Source organism: Arachis ipaensis, chromosome B2 (genome assembly GCF_059453495.1).
Source record: "Arachis ipaensis isolate K30076 ecotype BB chromosome B2, ASM5945349v1, whole genome shotgun sequence".
Taxonomy (NCBI): domain Eukaryota; kingdom Viridiplantae; phylum Streptophyta; class Magnoliopsida; order Fabales; family Fabaceae; genus Arachis; species Arachis ipaensis.
The window spans coordinates 80,236,799-80,253,372 of NC_142437.1; the positions used below are offsets into that span (position 1 = coordinate 80,236,799).

The window sequence follows — 16,574 nt, forward strand, 5'->3', positions numbered from 1 at the left end:
CATTTTTTTTTTTTGATTAATTCAGTACAAGTTACTTGTTGAATTTTAATTTCTGCACTCTGTTACATGCTTTCTTTCTTTATGCCTTTAAATTCAAGCAACTAACTCACTGACTCACTAACTGTTTGAATTAATTCCTCAATTGATCTAACCATACTCTTCCATTAACCAAGAGTATTTCACTTGTTTGTTGCCTGTGCTGTGTTCTTGTATGACAGGTAGGAGAGGAGAGACATCAACTCCTCCATATACCGAACCAGAGAGGACCCTTCATAGACTTAGAAGGGAAGCAAGAGGGAAGAGAGTACTGGGAGAAGAAGAATCTGAAGGAGAATCTGAGGACAATTTTGAGGAAGCTCTAGATCTCAACATGGATAGAGAAGTTCACAACCATGAGAGAGCTGATGGAAACAATGCCATTCCTGAGAGGAGGGTTCTTAGTTCATACATAAACCCAACCTCTGGGAATTGTGGTAGCAGCATTCAGAAACCACCCATTCAGGCCAACAATTTTGAGCTCAAACCACAGCTAATATCACTTGTGGAGAATCATTGTTCATTTGGTGGGAGTGCTAATGAAGATCCCAACCAACATCTCACAAAATTCCTGAGAATTTGTGACACTGTGAAGTCCAATGGAGTCCAGGAAGATGCCTATAAACTGCTTTTGTTCCCATTTTCACTTAGGGACAAAGCAGCCAAGTGGCTGGAATCATTCCCAAAGGGGAGTCTAACAACATGGGATGAAGTGGAAAGCAAGTTTCTGGCACGTTTCTACCCCCCACAAAAGGTCAATAGGCTTCGATCTGAGGTTCAAACTTTTAGACAACAAGATGGTGAAACTCTCTACGAGGCATGGGAGAGATTCAAGGATTTGACAAGGAAATGCCCACCAGACATGTTCCATGACTGGGTGCAATTGCATATTTTCTATGATGGACTCTCTTATGAATCAAGGAAGGCTGTAGACCATTCATCAGGAGGTTCATTGAACAGGAAAAAGACTGTGGAAGAAGCCATTGAAGTGATTGAGACAGTGGCTGAGAATGAGTACTATTATGCATCAGAGAGGCACAACACTAAGGGAGTCATGGAGCTGAACCATGTTGATACAATTCTAGCCCAAAACAAAGTGTTTGCCAAGCAACTAGCAGAGCTTACCAGGCAATTAGAAACAAAGCAAGTGGCTGCAATACACACACAAGATCAAGAGGAAGTAAGCATTGAAGGAGGTGATTGGGAAGAGGCCAACTATGTGGGAAACCAACAAAGGCAATCATATGATCCACATTCCAACACTTACAACCCAGGATGGAAAAATCACCCAAACTTTGGGTGGGGGAACCAACAAACCCAACCACAAAACCACAAACCTTACAACCACAACCAACATAACAATCCCACATACCAAAACTCCAACCAAAGATCATACCAAGCCACACAAAACACTTACTCCCAACCACCATATCATGGCCAAAATAATCAACCTACCCAACTTAATCCGAACCAACAATTTCAAGATCAATTAAACCGGATAGAAGGAATGATGGCAACCATGAGTCAAGACATAACCGAATTGAAAGGCTTCAGGGATGATGTGAGAGCTACCTTAAGGAACCATGGTGAAAAACTCAAGAGGATGGAGTCTCAAGTAGGAGAGCTATCTCAACAGGCCCCCAAATCAACTGCAGTGTTCCCTAGTGACACAGAAAAGAATCCTAAAGGGGAACAAAAGAGAGTGAGATGGGAAGAATGCAAGGCCATCACCATATTGAAGGAAGTCTCAGAAGAAGAAGGAATCAGACCCTCAAAACAGGAGCCAGAAAGCTTGAAGGAAGGTGTGGAAGAAGCTCAGCAAGAAAGTGAAACTGAGCAAGCCAAAGAACTGCAAAAAGGCATGATGGAAGCATATAAACCAAAAGCACCATTTCCTCAGAGGTTAGGAGGAGGTGAAAAAGGGAAAACCTATTCAAGGTTTTTAGAGACATTTAAGTCTCTCCATATCAATATTCCCTTTCTTGAGACTCTCCAGCAGATGCCAACACATATCAAGTATTTAAAGGAATTGCTGAGCAAGAAAAGAGTTTTAAAGGGAGGACAAACTGTAATAATGAACAAGGAATGTAGTGCCCTCATCAAGAAGGATATAATCTCTAAGAAAACAGACCCAGGAAGTTTTCATATCCCCTGCATCATAGGGGAAACAAAAATTGACAAAGGACTCTGTGATCTAGGAGCTAGCATAAATGTGATGCCTCTGACTCTTATGAAGAGACTACAACTGAATGAGGTGAGATCCACTGATGTAATCATACAACTGGCTGACAAAACTCAGAAGCAAGCTGAAGGGGTAGTTGAGAATGTGCTGGTGAAAGTGGGAAATTATTTTTTCCCCACAGACTTTGTCATTTTGGACATGGAAGAAAGCTACCTACACCCCATCATTCTGGGGAGGCCATTTCTAGCCACTGCTAGAGCACTCATAGATGTAGAACAAGGAGAGCTAATTTTGAGAATACATGATGAACAGCTCATTTTCAATGTTTTCAAACCTGCATCTGAGCCTGAACCAGAACATGAAAAGCCTAAGGATGAGAGTAGCCATCTGTGTTTGGAGGAAAGCAATCCGGCAGCTGAAACTCTGAAACAGTCCTTGGAAAGCAAACAAGAATTGCAAGAGTTAAAGCCACAAGAATCAATAGAAACAGATCAGAAGGATCCTCCCGGCATAAGGGTCAATGAAGAAAGCTTCAAGAGAAAGGGAAGAATTGTAAAGAAATTGCCAAGAGGGTGGAGAAACAAGAAAATTCCCACTGAAGGTTTCTCTCCGGGAGATAAAGTGATATCAAGTCATTATCTGCCAATCCCACCTGGCCTCAAAACAATTCCTTCCCAGCGCCCTCAAGTGTTCACAATCAGGAAAGTTCTTTCTATGGAACATTTAGAGGTCATGAAGGAATCAAGTGGGGACGTTTGCATAGTGAGAGGAGAAGACGTCAAGCACTACAATCCACCCTAACAAGGGACAACCGTCAAGCTAGTGACGTTAAAGAAGCGCTTCATGGGAGGCAACCCATGTTTTTAGTATCCTTAATCTTTAGTGTTTTGCTTTACATCTAATAAAGCATGGTTTCTTAAGCATGAACTTGAATCCTCAGGACAACTGCTGAAAGAGTGCACTAAACATTGCATATAAAAATGCAATTTGTCTCTAAGTGTGGTGTGCCTGAAGGCACCCCAAATTTTATTCAAAATGCATTCAAATTTTCATTCAAAATGCACAACCAAAGATTAAGTTTGGTGTTCCTCTTTGAACACGGTTCTTGAAAAGCAAAAAGTTCCTCTGGATTTCAAAATTCATGACAAGTATACCATTCACATGTTTTAATGCTTTGGTTTCAATTACTTAGGATAGTAAATTTGTTTAGAATCAAAGAGCCAAGGTGACTATGATTTATTAGAATTAAGCACATTCATTAAGGACAACCAATATGGATTTCATGTCATCAGGAGACTTGACCAAACACTAAGTTTGGTGTCCAAATAATAAGTGTGCATACATGTAGAAGCCACGGCTATAAGCTCATAAAGACAATCATTGATTTACATGTGCAAGTACTATTCATAATTCACATGGACCGAAAAATGATAGCAAACTTGTTTGTTTGTGCAGGTACAAAAGAAAAGACAAAAATGAAGGAAAAAGACAAAGGGAGGTACGGTGCTTGGTCAAAAAGAAAGTTCACAAGTCTTTGAAGCTAACACATGGGAAAAGGAAGTTCTGCAAGAAAAGATTGCTACATGTACAACCTAATGCACCCAGAATACTTCCAAGAAAATGAAAAGCAATTCGTCCTTTTCCCTAATTCATATATTTACCATCAAGCCACCCTTCACAAACCACCCTTGCCGTCCATTTTTCACTTATGGGCACTATAAAGAACCACTTGGGGAACGAGTTCAACACCACCAAATCTCCTTCATGCACATTTCCTTCATCATAGCATAAACTATCTCTTGCCGAAAACAACCTCCCCACACTTCCAACAACACTTCTTGCTTCACCTTGTCAACTTTAGCTTGTCACTTACCAAAACTAAAGAACCAATGGCAGCTTCATCTAGCCACAAAAGAAGAAAAGACAAGCAGCCAATGGAGGAAAACAGGGAATTCGATGCATGGAGATACAGATCAGTTTTCCATGAGATTCAAGCCGAATGGATGAGACCTAAAACGGTACTAGCTGAGGTTCCCTTTGACCTTGAAAAGGATGAGTTCCCAGGTGTTTGGGAAAAGATCAAAAAGCGGAAGTGGGAGCTCCTGACTAAGCCAATCACTAAAATCAACATCAACCTGGTGAAAGAGTTTTATGCAAATGCAGTAAGGGAGGATCCAACCAAGAAACCCACATACAAAAGCTATGTGAGAGGGGTGGAAGTTGACTTCAGTCCCAAAGCAATCATGAAAACCCTTGGCCTGAAAAACATACATTTCAGCCAAGCAAGTTATGAAGAAAGGATGATAGGAGAACCTGACTATGCAACTATTGCTGAAGACCTTTGTGCCATCAGAGCTGAATGGGTGAGAAAAACAAGAGGGGCTCCAAGAGTCTTGAGAAGGGGAGACCTAACACCTGAAGCCAAAGGGTGGTATGCAATAGTTAGGAGATCCATCCTACCCACTGCAAACTCTTCAGAAATAGTCCCTAAAAGAGCCATCTTGCTTCATTGCATCATGGTGGGAGGGGAGATCAAAGTTCATAAACTCATTGCTGAACAGATACAAGAGTTTAGTGAGAAAAGTGACCCTGAATCCTGGCTTCACTTCCCTAGCACCATCATTAGACTATGCATCGATGCCCAAGTACCACTTGAGGATGAAAGACCTAATTGGCTATATCCTGGATTGGCCATAACTGCGTACAGAATGACTCTTGGCCCAACTCCTCCAAGACATACAAGAAGAAGAAATGAAGAAGGGCAACAAGTGGAAGCCGAGCAAGAAGCAGAACAAGAAAGACAGGAAGGAGAAGACAGAGAAGAAGAGCAATAAGAGCAAGCAATTCCAGAAAGAAGACAACGAATTCCCAGAGACCCCATGGATATGAGCAGAATCCAAGAAATCATGGAAGGAATGTCTCAACAATACATGAGGTCTCAGGAGAGACAAGAGGACTTTCACCTAAAAATGATGGATATGCAAAGGAACTTTGAATCAAGATTCTTCGATCTGCAAAGGGAACAGAATTTACACTTACAGGAATCCTTCAGCCACATATGCCAACACCAAGACGCCAATGTCTTGGCAGTCAAGGAAGCCACCACTTTACAGAATGCAAGATACTCAGTCCAAGCTGATTACAACATCAGTTCGCAAATCAAGCTTAACTACATAGGGGAACATCTACACAAGATGGACCCAGCATTCCCAGCTTTTGATGAGTATTTCAAAGGGAGGAAAGAAGGAGAAATAAACAAGGCAATGATCCTTGAAAAAGGAGTGGAAGAAACGATGAAAAAGGCTGGATTCTGGAAAAAGCTCATGAGAAAAGACAAAGGAAGCACAAGTGGTCAAAAAGAGGCAGGAAGCAAGAAGAAGCAGGATCCTAAGAATTAAGAAGAACCAAGCAATAAATAAGAGGTGGTCTCACTCCTTAATAATCAAATGATAATTGGTGAATTGTCTTTATGAGTTTTCTTTCATTATGAGTCATTTAAGTTTTAATGTGAAGTCTCTAGTATGTGTGTCTGTTTATTGCTTTGAATAAAGTGAATGCCTAGATGTTTGGATATAACTTCACCGTCTTAAACAAATGCTTGCCATGCTTGTTCTGTTTCCAAAAATAAAAGAAAAGTTTGAACAAAAGTGACTTGGCTCAATTAGTGACAAATCAAGTAGAATTAAGTGGTGGTATGCATGCTTGATTGTTTAAGTCAGATCACTGGAAATAGAGTGTAGAATTATCATTTTTTATGTAGAAATTGAAAACTGTCTATGGATCTTGATGAATAAATGTCTTTGGCCATGAAAAAGAAAGAAAAAGAAGAAGAAAAAGCCACTGAAAAAGGCAACCAAAAAGCAAAAAAATTGAGAAAATAAGCTAGGCACCAATGGTTTGAACTTCTGAGACAAATGCCTGTGGTGTTTATGTATTAAGGATATGCTTGGATGAATAGGTTCTGAGGAGTGTTTCAACACTCGGTAACTTGGGTTAACTAACCCGGGATTATCAACCAAAAGTCCATTATCAAGAGCAACCTAAATACAAAACATTTAGTCACACAAAGAAGTGCTGGGCACCAATGTCTCAAGAAGAAATGTGAACTAAAATGCCTAAAGTGGATATGTGTAGTGCACTGATAAGAAAAAGAAAATGCCAAAGGCTTGTGCAACACATGACACTAAGCAAACAAGGAGCAAAGGAGCTCTAAGAAAAAGAAAAGAAAAACAAAGAAGAGAAAAGTGCCAAAGACATAAGAATAACAAGAGGCCATAGCAGTGTTTGATGGATGCAATGAAAAAGTGATAATCTTACCTGATAAGTATGAAAAAGTGATGCTGCAACTTTCTGCATAAAACCCTTCTGATGAACTTCAAATGCTTGCTAATATAGCCAATGTAATTGCTTTCTGTTCATACTTTCTTCTCAAATAACTCAGGACTTGCTTAGGGACAAGCAAGTATTAAGTTTGGTGTTGTGATGCCAAGGCATCTTAGGCTAGTTTCACTAGCATTTTTCTGTTAGTTTTAGTTGTTTTATGCATTTTCTTGAGCTTAAAGTAACCAAAAATGGTTAAATGAAGAACAAAGCAATGAATCATTCAACATGAAGATTTTGATGCAAATTCCATGAGTTTTTAGTTATATTATTTGAATGCTATGAATGGAAGATTTCTCATGAAATTTTGCAAGACTTTGATGCAATTGTTTGGATGATTTCAGGGAAGAAGAGGCTAAGCAAGGAAGTAACAAAATCAATAAAGGAAGCTTGAATATCACATGTGGAGTTTAAGTTCCAGTTTAAGCCTAAACTGGAGCTTAAACGCCAGAATCATGAAGGCTAAGAAATGCTGGAATTGAAGTTTAACCTCCAGTTTAACCTTAAACTGGAGGTTAAACGCCAGAATGAAAAGTCTCACCAAAGAAGCATTCCACGTTTAACCTCCAGTTTGACCTCAAACTGGAGGTTAAACGCCAGAATGATAATGCCACTCAGGAAGGAGTTCCACGTTTAACCTCCAGTTTAACCTTAAACTGGAGGTTAAACGCCAGAAATGGGAAGTGCACCAGGGAGCCATTTCCACGTTTAAGCTCCAGTTTGACCTCAAACTGGAGCTTAAACGTGTTCGACCAAGAACTTTCCTCCAGGGTTGCTTTCTCCAATTCCACGTTTAAGCTCCAGTTTGACCTCAAACTAGAGCTTAAACGTGTTCGACACCTCCAGGGCTACCATTCTAAGCTTCCACGTTTAACCTCCAGTTTAACCTTAAACTGGAGGTTAAACGTGTTCGACCTCCAGGATGCCTCCTTCCATTTCCACGTTTAACCTCCAGTTTGACCTTAAACTGGAGGTTAAACGTGTTCGACCTCCAGGGCTGCCCTTCCTATATCCACGTTTAAGCTTCAGTTTAACCTTAAACTGAAGCTTAAACGTGTTCGACTACATGACTCTCCAGGGCTGCCTTCTTCCATTTCCACGTTTAAGCTTCAGTTTAACCTTAAACTGAAGCTTAAACGTGCTTCTAAAAAAAGCCTCACTGGAAGTGTCTGGCGTTTAAGCTGCAGTTTAAGCTTAAACTGCAACTTAAACGCCACTCTTGGAAAAGGTTTCTGGGCCAAAAATATTGCGGTTTAAGTTAGTCTTTGAGCACAAACATTAACTTAAACTTACTCTGGTATGAAACCCAATTGAATATCATGGTTTATGGGATTGGGCCTGAAGGATTGATGAGTTTGAAATTTCAATTTATTGAGTCATGTGTCATTATTTGATTATCACTAAGTTGGCTCAATGAATGTTACAGAATTTGGATCAACAGCCTCATCAAGATTATGGATCATAAACCCAAGGCAAAAGGAAAGCAGGGAGAGGCCTCAAAGCCCAAGAAACACAACAGAAGCTCAATATAGAAAGTGTATAAATAGGATAGAATTTAAGTTAGAGGTGACTTTTGCAACTTTACCTTTTCATTTAGCTAGTTTTCATATCTTTGTAATTGAATTCAGAGCTATGACTCACTAAACCCCCTTTCATTGGGTTAGGGAGCTCTATTGTAATTCAATGAATCAATAATAGTTTATCTTCTTCTTCAATCTTTTCTCTTGAATTTTGTTAGAAAGCTTCTCGATCTAACTCCATTGGGTAGTTGTCTTGGGAAAGAAACTACCCATAATTGGAATCCTTCGGAACCTTGGGAAAGGAATGGAGGATTCATGCTAGAGAAGCTTTCTCACAGTGAATTGGATTGGGGTTTGGATGGATATTGTGACATGTAATCCTACCAAATTGTGGTTCATGAAGCTGTGTGGTATAATCAGTGATCGAGCATCATCTCTTCTTATGAACATTTAAACCAAGGGATTGGGAATTTGTTTGTTTTTAGAGAGAATTGGTGAGCCAAGGAATTGGGATCCAATCATATAAGATTGCCAAGCAAAATTCAATGAATGCATTGGTTGAGGAAGAGATATACATGTTTTGATTCGGAGATCTCAATATCTCCTAACACCCAATGAATTCCCCATTTCTGATTTCCACTTTCTCTTTACATTCTGCAATTTAATTCATGCAATCACCCCCATCCCTTTTAATTTCAGCAATTTAACTTCTGCTATTTAATTCATGCAAATTTAAGATTCCGCCATTTCAATTCCTTGTCATTTACTTTTCCCGCCAATTTTACATTCCGTAATTCTCATATAAATCTTGATTCCGCTCAACTAGAACACACTTCTAATCCGAATTGCTCACTCAACCAATCCTTGTGGGATTCGACCTCACTCTATTGTGAGTTTTTACTTGACGATAACCGGTGCACTTGCCGGAAGGAATTTTGCCGATCGTGCAATTTCCTAAATCGTAGCATAACAAGTTTATGCGCATCACCACACGGCTAATCATCTGTCGATTCTCACTCATGTTGGAATAGGATCCATTGATCCTTTTGCGTCTATCACTATGCCCAACACTCGCGAGTTTAAAGCTCGTCACAGTCATCCCATCCCAGATCCTATTCGGAATACCACAGACAAGGTTTAGACTTTCCGGATCTCAAGAATGCTGCCAATTAATTCTAGCTTATACCACGAAGACTCCGATCTTTCGAAATGGAGGCTAAGAGATACACACTCAAGCTATTGCAGATAGAATGGAAGTGGTTGTCAGGCACGCGTTCATAGGTGAGAATGATGATGAGTGTCACGGATCATCACATTCATCAGGTTGAAGTGCGAGTGAATATCTTAGAATAAGAATAAGCTTGAATTGAATAGAAAAACAATAGTACTTTGCATTAATTCATGAGGAACAGCAGAGCTCCACACCTTAATCTATGGGGTGTAGAAACTCCACCGTTGAAAATACATAAGTGATAATGGTCCAGGCATGGCCGAATGGCCAGCCGTCAAACATGATCAAGAGATCAAAAGTGATACAAATATAGTCTCAAAAGATGTGAAATAAATCACTAAAAGTAGTTTTTATACTAAACTAGTAGCTAGAGTTACAGAAAATAAGTAACTAAGTGCAGATAGTGCAGAAATTCACTTCCAGGGCCCACTTGGTGTGTGCTTGGGCTGAGCATTGAAGCTTTCATGTGTAGAGACTTCTCTTGGAGTTAAACACCAGGTTGCAGCCTGTTTGTGGCGTTTAACTCTGGTTTGTAACCTGTTTCTGGCGTTTAACTTCAGAATAGGGCAGGAAGTTGGCGTTTGAACGCCGGTTTGCGTCATCAAAACTCGGGCAAAGTATGGACTATTATATATTACTGAAAAGTTCTGGATGTCTACTTTCCAACGCAATTGAGAGTGCACCAATTGGGTTTCTATAGCTCCAGAAAATCCATTTCAAGTGCAGGGAAATCAGAATCCAACAGCATCTGCAGTCCTTTTTCAGCCTCTGAATCAGATTTTTGCTCAGGTCCCTCAATTTCAGCTAGAAAATACCTGAAATCACAGAAAAACACACAAACTCATAGTAAAGCCCAGAAATGTGATTTTTGCATAAAAACTAATAAAAACATAGTAAAAACTAACTAAATCATACTAAAAACTACCTAAAAATAATGCCAAAAAGCGTATTAATTATCCGCTCATCACAACACTAAACTTAAATTATTGCTTGTCCCCAAGCAACTGAAAATTAAATAGGATAAAAAGAAGAGAATGTACTATAAATTCCAAAATATCAATGAAACTTAGCTCCAATTGGATGAGGGAGACTAGTAGCTTTTTGCCTCTGAACAGTTTTGGCATCTCTCTTTATCCTTTGAAGTTCAGAATGATTGGCATTTATAGGAACTCAGAATTCAGATAGTGTTATTGATTCTCCTAGTTCAATATGTTGATTCTTGAACACAGCTACTTTATGAGTCTTGGCCGTGGCCCAAAGCACTTTGTTTTCCAGTATTACTACCGGATACATAAATGCCACAGACACATAACTGGGTGAACCTTTTCAGATTGTGACTCAGCTTTGCTAGAGTCCCCAATTAGAGGTGTCCAGGGTTCTTAAGCACACTCTTTTTGCTTTGGATCACGACTTTAACCGCTCAGTCTCAAGCTTTTGGGTTGAAACCTTCACGCCACAAGCACATGGTTAGGGACAGCTTGGTTTAGCCGCTTAGGCCAGGATTTTATTCCTTTGGGCCCTCCTATCCATTAATGCTCAAAGCCTTGGATCCTTTTTACCCTTGCCTTTTAGTTTAAAGGGTCACTGGCTTTTTGCTCTTGCCTTTTGGTTTAAAGAGCTCTTGGCATTTTCTGCTTGCTTTTTCTTTTTCTTTCTTTTTCTTTTATTTTTGCCATTTTTTTTGCAAGATTTTGCTTTTTCACTGCTTTTTTCTTGCTTCAAGAATCAATTTTATGATTTTTCAGATTATCAAATAACATTTCTCCTTTTTCATTATTCTTTCAAGAGTCAACAATTTTAACATTTAGAAACAACAAATTCAAAAGACATATACACTGTTCAGGCATTCATTCAGAAAACAAAAAGTATTGCCACCACATCAAAATAATCAAACTAATTTCAAGGATGAATTCGAAATCATGTACTTCTTGTTCTTTTGTGATTAAAAACATTTTTTCATTTAAGAAAGGTGATGCATTCATAGGACATTCATAGCTTTAAGACATAGACACTTAGACATTAGTGATCATGTAATAAGACACAAACATAGATAAAACATAAGGCATAGGAAACAAAAAACAGAAAAATAAAGAACAAGGAAATTAAAGAACGGATCCACCTTAGTGATGGCGGCTAGTTCTTCCTCTTGAAGATCTTATGGAGTGCTTTAGCTCCTCAATGTCTCTTCCTTGCCTTTGTTGCTCCTCCCTCATGACTCTTTGATCTTCTCTAATTTCATGGAGGAGGCTGGAATGCTCTTGGTGCTCCACCCTTAGTTGTCCCATGTTGGAACTTAATTCTCCTAGGGAGGTGTTAATTTGCTCCCAATAGTTTTATGGAGGAAAGTGCATCCCTTGAGGCATCTCAGGGATTTCATGATGAGGAATTTCCTCATGCTCTTGTTGAGGTCCATGAGTGGGCTCTCTTGCTTGCTCCATCCTTTTCTTAGTGATGCGCTTGTGAGATGAATCTCTCCATCTCTCATGACTCAGAGTTGGAAGCAACTGCCTTTCCTTTCTACTTTCTAGAGGTTTCTCCGGCCTTAGGTGCCATAAATGGTTATGAAAAAACAAAAAGTAATGCTTTTACCACACCAAACTTAGAAGGTTTACTCGTCCTCGAGCAAAAGAAGAAGGAAGGGAGTAGAAGAAGAAGAAAATAGAGGAGATGGAGAGGTGAGAGTGGTTCGGCCAAGGGGAGAAAGAAGTGTTTATGATGTGTGAAAAGGAAGGAGGGGTTTATATAGGAGTGGAGAGAGGGGTAGGGTTTCTGGGAAGAGATATGGAGGTGATTGGTGAAGGGTATTTGGGGAAGAGTGTTATGAAAATGTGTGAAGAAGGGAGAAGAAGAGGTGGGGTAGGTGAAAATCCTGTGGGGTCCACAGATCCTGAGGGGTCAAGGACTTATCATCCCTACTCCACTTAGGCGTGTAAATACCCTTAGAGTGCAATCCTGGTGTTTAACGCCAGACTACTGCTTGTTTCTAGCGTTAAACACCAAGCTGTAGCCTGTTTCTGGCGTTAAACGCTAGACTGTAGCCTGTTTCTGGCATTTAACACCAGCTTGATGCTTCTTTCTGGCATTTAACGCCAGTCCGATACTTTTTACTGGCGTTTAAACGCCAGTAAGCTCTTCCTCCAGGGTGAGCTATTTTTAATGCTGTTTTTCATTCTGTTTTTTATTTTTCAGTTATTTTTGTGACTTCACATGATCATCAACCTAAAAAAAACACAAAATAAAAGTGGAAAATAAATAGATATAATTAAATAACTGATGAGCGGATAATTTATACGCTTTTTGGCATTATTTTTAGTATGTTTTTAGTATATTTTAGTTAGTTTTTATTATGTTTTTATTAGTTTTTGAATAAAAATCACATTTCTGGGCTTTACTATGAGTTTGTATGTTTTTCTGTGATTTCAGGTATTTTCTGGCTGAAATTGAGGGACCTGAGCAAAAATCTGATTCAGAGGCTGAAAAAGAACTGCAGATGCTGTTGGATTCTGACCTCCCTGCACTCGAAGTAGATTTTCTGGAGCTACAAAAGCCCAATTGGTGCTCTCTCAATTGCGTTGGAAAGTAGACATCCTGGGCTTTCCAGCAATATATAATAGTTCATACTTTGCCCAAGATTTGATGGCCCAAACAGGTGTTCCAAGTCAGCTCAAGAATTTTGGCGTTTAACGCCGGAGCTGGCACAAAAGCTGGAGTTAAACGCCCAAACTGGCACAAAAGCTGGCGTTTAACTCCAAGATAAGTCTCTACATGTGAAATCTTCAATGCTTAGCCTAAGCACACACCAAGTGGGCCCGGAAGAAGATTTCTGCATTAATTACTTATTTCTGTAAACCCTAGGCTACTAGTTCTCTATAAATAGGACCCTTTGCTATTATATTTTATACTTTGGATATACCTTGGATAGACCTTTTCACATTTGGGGGCTGGACTCACGGCCATCCCTAGACCTTCTTCTTATGTATTTTCAACGGTGGAGTTTCTACACACCATAGATTAAGGTGTGGAGCTCTGCTGTTCTTCATGAATTAATGCAAAGTACTATTGTTTTTCTATTCAACTCAAGTCTATTTCTTCTCCAAGATATTCATTTGCACCCAAGAACATGATGAATGTGATGCATATGTGACACTCATCACCATTCTAACCTATGAACGTGTGACTGACAACCACTTCCGTTCTACATGCAAACAAGCTTGAATGTGTATCTCTTGGGTTTCTAATCTAAGATTAGAACCTTCGTGGTATAGGCTAGAATTATTGGCGGCCATTCCTGAGATCCAAAATGTCTAAACCTTGTCTGTGGTATTCTGAGTAGGATCTGGGAAGGGATAACTGTGACGAGCTTCAAAGTCACGATTGTTGGGCATGTGACAGACGCAAAAGGATCAATGGATCCTATTCCAACATGATCGAGAACCGACAGATGATTAGCCGTGCGGTGACAGCGTGCGTAGAACATTTTCACTGAGAGGACGGGAAATAGCCATTGACAACGGTGATGCCCAACATAAAGCTTGCCATGGAAAGGAGTATGAATGATTGGAAGAAGGCAATAGGAAAGCAGAGGTTCAGGAGGAACAAAGCATCTTCATACGCTTATCTGAAATTCCTACCAATGAATTACATAAGTATCTCTATCTCTATCTTTATTTTATGTTTTATTTATCTTTAATTATCAATCCTCCATAACCATTTGAATCTGCCTGACTGAGATTTACAAGATGACCATAGCTTGCTTCAAGCCGAAAGTCTCCGTGGGATCGACCCTTACTCACGTAAGGTATTACTTGGACGACCCAGTGCACTTGCTGGTTAGTTGTGCGGAATTGTGACAAAGTGTGATTCACGTTTGAGAGCTCTAAGTCCTTTGGTGCCATTGTTGATGATCACAGTTTCGTGCACCAAGTTTTTGGCGCCGTTGCCGGGGATTGTTCGAGTTTGGACAACTGACGGTTCATCTTGTTGCTTAGATTAGGTAATTTTACTTTTTATTTTCGAAAAAAAATTTTAAAATACAAAAAAAAAATTTCTATTTTGTTCTTCGGAGTTTTTAAGAATGAATTCTAGAGTTTCATGATGATCTGTTGAAGTCTGGCTGGCTGTGAAGCCATGTCTAATCTTATTGGACCGAGGTTTCAATTTATCATCACAAGAGCTTATTGATTTCTATCAATTTTGCTATTGTTAGCAATGATCTGTTAAAGCTTGGCTGGCCATTGGCCATGTCTAGTGTTTTGGACCGGAGCTTTCACTGAAAGCTTGGCTGGCTAGTAAGCCATGTCTAATTCCTGGACCGGAGTCTTAGACTAACATTGCAATGATTCCTGGAAATCTTATTAAAAATTTTGAATCCCTTTATTTTCTTTTCCACTCAATTTTTGACAATCACAAAAAATTTATAAAATCATAAAAATAAAAAATATTTTATGTTTCTTGTTTAAGTTTAGTGTCTAGTCTTAAGATTGGTGTCAATTGCATGTCTTTATTCTTCTAATTTTCGAAAATTACATGCACTATGTTCTTCATTAATCTTCAAATTGTTCTTGATGATTTACTTGCTCTGATCTTTAAATTCTCTTGTTTTGTGTGTTTTGTTGTTTTTCTTATGCATTCTCAATTTGTTAGAGCCTCTAATACAAAATTTCTAAGTTTGGTGTCTTGCATGCATTGTTCATTTGATCTTAGTTGCATTTTTATTGTTTCTCATCATCAAAAATTCAAAAATATTTTCAAAACTATGTCTTTTCAAGTCAATAATATAGAGAATTGAAGATTCAGAACATTCAGCAGAGGAATCAAACAGAAAAAGCTGGGCGTTCAAAACGCCCAGTGAAGAAGGAAAACTGGCGTTTAAACACCAGCCAGGGTACCTGGCTGGGAGTTTAACGCCCAAAAGGGTAGCATTTTGGGCGTTAAACACCAGAATGGATACCATTCTGGGCGTTTAACGCCAGGATGACACTAGATGGAAGATTTTGTTTTTAATTCAAATCTTTTTCAAATTTTCATAATTTTTCAAAATCAAATCTTTTTTAAATCATATCTTTTCAATCATATCTCTTCAAAATCAATTTCTTTTCAATTTTTTTTATTTATTACTATTTTCAAAAATCCTTGCTACAATTAATAATTTAATTCAAAATTTTCTAGTTGGTACTTGCCTATTAAGAAAGGATCAAAAGTTTTAATTCTAGAATCATATCTTCTAATTTCTTGTTAGTCAAGTAATCAACTTTAATTTTAAAACTTTCTCTTTTTAATTTGATTTTCAATCATATCTTCTCAATCATATCTTTTCAATCACATCTCTTTCAAAATTAATTTTCAATCATATCTTTTTAATTTCTAATTTCAAAATCTTTTCAAAAATCACTTAATTTCTTTCCCAATCTTAGTTTTCGAAAATCATCAATCAAATTTTCAAAATTTCTTTTAATTATTTCAAAATCTTTTACTTTAATTTTGAAAATTCTTTCCCTCTTCTCACATCCTTCTATTTAAGGGACTAACACTCCTCCTCAAGGTGCAATTCGAACTCTATCCCTCTTGATAAGTTCGAATTCTCTTCTATCTATCTTCTCCTTCTATTCTTCTTTTCCTCTGACACCTCAAGGAATCTCTATACTGTGACATAGAGGATTCCATACTTTTTTCTTCTCTCTTTCATATGAGCAGGAGCAAAGACAAAGACATTCTGGTTGAGGCTGATCTCGAACCCAAAAGGACCTTGAAGAGAAAGCTGAGAAAAGCTAAAGTACAACTCTCTGTAGAGGGCCTAACAGAGCTCTTCAAGGAGGAAGAAGCCATGGCAGCCAAAAACAACAATGCCAACAATGCAAAGAAGGTGCTTGGTGACTTTACTGTACCTACTCCCGACTTCTATGGGAGAAGCATCTCAATCCCTGCCATTGGAGCAAACAACTTTGAGCTTAAGCCTCAATTAGTTTCTCTAATACAACAGAATTGCAAGTTTCATGGACTTCCATTGGAAGATCCTCATCAGTTCTTAGCTGAATTCTTGCAAATCTGTGACACTGTCAAGACCAATGGGGTTGACCCTGAAGTCTATAGACTTATGCTCTTCCCTTTTGCTGTAAGAGATAGAGCTAGGACATGGTTGGATTCACAACCCAAAGAAAGCCTGAACTCTTGGGAAAAGCTAGTCAATGCCTTCTTGGCAAAGTTCTTTCCACCTCAAAAATTGAGC

General features: G+C 38.8%; 1 non-coding gene across 1 annotated transcript; it reads right to left on the reverse strand.

Moving 5' to 3' along the window:
* Positions 1-796: 796 nt before the first annotated feature.
* On the reverse strand, positions 797-900 carry LOC148574553 (small nucleolar RNA R71). Its single transcript, XR_015905649.1, has one exon. It is a non-coding gene; the product is annotated as a small nucleolar RNA R71 (small nucleolar RNA).
* Positions 901-16,574: the final 15,674 nt, after the last annotated feature.